The following is a 2,798-nucleotide window of genomic DNA, read 5'->3' as shown; positions in this document are numbered from 1 at the left end:
GTGGATGGTAATCTGGCCCAAGATCATTGTTTTTTCTTTGTTTTCAACACGGGCCAAGGGGGGTGTAGAGAGAAGATTCATGGCCCAAGAAGAGTTTGTCATAGAGTTTTTTTTATGCAAAAAAGAGTGGATGTGTGACGGGCCATTATGGGGTATGAACAGTGATTTCGGCCCGAGGATTAATTATCTTATCCAAATAAAATTCTGGTTAGTGTTCAATTAGCCCTAATTAATCTCAATTAAACTTAATTAAAAAACAATTAATCAATTAATTAAGATCAATTAACCTCAAAAGAAAAAGGGGAAATTAGGGTTAACATGTGACGTTCCCTATTCTCAGTCCTCACTCTCCTCTCACAGCGGCGCCGGAGAAATTCTTCTCCGAGTGATCGCTCTCCCTCGCCGTCTCGACCTCTCACGTCCCCGACCTACGTTCTACTCTCTTCTCTTGAACAGCGACGACGGAGATCTTATCCTCTCCGATCGGTTCCTCTATTCCGCCGTCGCAAATCGACGTCACCTCCTCTCTCAATCTCATCTTAGATCAAAAACTTCATCTTTTATTCTAACGAAAACGAAAACTAATCTCCTCATGCGCTATTCGCTAAATCAAACTGAAAAATGATACCGAATTGGAACGAGGAATTCAGCAGAGCGTGAAGATTACCTGAAATAGAGATTGAAATGAGGGAACAGGAAGACGGAGAGGAGAATCTGAGCGTCTGCGTATGCGAAATAAACGCAATGCGTGAAGAAATTTCTCAGGTAACTCGATTCTTTGTGACTCTTCTTTCTTTTTCTTTCTGCTTGAGTGATTCTACTCCTTCTTCTTTCTTCTGTGTTTCGTCTGAAATTTTGCGAGAAATAAACTCGTGAGATTGAGCAAGATTCAGATTGTTGTAGACTGTTGCGTATTGATAGGAACCGAGATTGTGTGAGGATGATGCGAGTGATTTAGCTCTGCTCCATTGAAGTTCAATGAGAACCTTCAATGGAGTTTTAGGTATTGAGCGTATAGTGGTGAAGGTGAGTGAGAGAAGAGTGGGAAGAAGAGAACTTTGAGGGTGATGATCAATGGTGAAGATTCTGGAAAACTGATGGATGGTGCGTGGAGGAGCTTCTGAGTTGGAGGGTGATTGAATATATAGAGGTTGAGAGAGTGAAATTCAGTTGAGGGAGGAGAGTTTCTGTTAAGTTGGTTAGAGGGTGAGGATTCTGTTAGGCTCGACTCAGTTTTGTTGACTCAGATAAACTCAGTGAGTGAAGTTAGTTATAGGTAGTTAGGTTAGAAGAAAATTCTGTTAGGGATTGGTTTAGTTAGGTTATAACTGAAAGTTAGTTATAGAAATTTGTTGTTTGAAAGCTGTTAGTTAAAATGGAGCCTTAGTATAGCTGAACTGTCATGGGGCTGCAGCTAGAAACTAGAGCACTTTTCTCTTCTGATTTTTTTGTAATTATTTGATGGCTTGCTGCACTTTTTGAACTTTGGATGACCCTTGAACTGAAAAAAATTTTCCTTGTTGCATCTAATTGCCTTTTGAGTGGGATGTGAATTGATGAGTGTTTGGTTTATGACTGCTATAGTTAATAGAGATTGAAACTGAGTTAGCCTTTTTTGTGTTGGCTTGAAACATGGACTGTTTAGTTTAAAACTCTCTGCATTGAGGGATTCTTCATGTTTGATTGTTGTGGACTGAAAAGCCTGACGTGGTTGTGGCTTATTTGAACTGACCCTGCTGCCTCTGATGTGATGCAGGTGGTACGAATCCGTTTTGCAGGGCTGGAGTTTGTTCTTCTTCACTTCTGTTTTGTAGGGTTAATGTTGGCTGTAGGTAAATGGTTAGAATTAATTATGCCACTATTAGCAAAGTTGTTCATAGCTGAATGTGTATGACATGTATGTCTATGGTTCTGATCTGAATGGCCTTGAATGGTATTAACTTATCGCTGAACTGAAATGTAATGTTTCTTCTACTGCAAGTTGATCTTGTGATATATGTTATATGCATTGCTTGCTTGAAATCTGTGCTGTTCTTTTTTCCTTTTTGATAGAACAACTTATTCAGTGATGTGATGATGATATTCTGAACCAGTTCTGATTGGCAGGTGTACAGGCTGCTTAATGACGTATCGATGTATCGGCTCGCCGCATGTTTGCTTCTGTTATAGCAAAAGGTGAAGGAGGATATGAAGAGCGTGGCTGTAACGAAGTAGTATGTCGTGAATCTTCAATGGTATACGGCAATGAGGAGAGACTTAGGTGTTAGGCTCTGCGTATAACCTTAGATGTAAACTCCTTAGTGCAATGTAATAATGATATTTGCAGTAAACTCTGTATTTTATTTGTAATGCACTCTTGGATTTTGTAATGGATAAAGCTTGAATTAAATAGTGTATGAAATTGTAATGGAGCTTGCAAATGGTCTTTTTTGTTGAATTGAAGATAACTTGTAATAATTTGTAATGGAATTAGGGATGAGACTGTGTGGAAATGGACGATGGCTTTTTGTAGTGTTCTTTTTTTTTTTGACCCATTTGAATATGCCTTGACTTGAATGTTGTATGTTGAATTTTTCAAGTAGTACAATTTCCCTCCTTATTTGGATTTAAATTTCCAAGTAGTTTCATGACCGAATATTGGTAATTAACTCTCCTTGATGAAAGATATTTTGAAACTTAGGGCATACGTCTTTTGAATGAGCTTATGCCAAGGAATGATCATGAATGAAATCTTCAATATGACCTCTGATCAAATCTTGAATAACAAGGACAATCTTACAATCTCAATAAAAATCTTA

At 38.4% G+C, this 2,798-nt stretch overlaps 1 long non-coding RNA gene across 1 annotated transcript; it reads left to right on the top strand.

The window, feature by feature from the left end:
• The first annotated feature begins 294 nt into the window (after nucleotides 1-294).
• On the top strand, nucleotides 295-2,516 carry LOC131606543 (uncharacterized). Its single transcript, XR_009284871.1, has 3 exons — nucleotides 295-765; nucleotides 1,757-1,832; nucleotides 2,107-2,516. It is a non-coding gene; the product is annotated as an uncharacterized LOC131606543 (long non-coding RNA).
• Nucleotides 2,517-2,798: the final 282 nt, after the last annotated feature.

Source organism: Vicia villosa, linkage group LG5 (assembly GCF_029867415.1).
Source record: "Vicia villosa cultivar HV-30 ecotype Madison, WI linkage group LG5, Vvil1.0, whole genome shotgun sequence".
In the NCBI taxonomy this organism is placed as follows: Eukaryota; Viridiplantae; Streptophyta; class Magnoliopsida; order Fabales; family Fabaceae; genus Vicia; species Vicia villosa.
The sequence above is the reverse complement of the archived record's forward strand: the minus strand, read 5'-3'. Positions and strand labels throughout refer to the sequence as shown.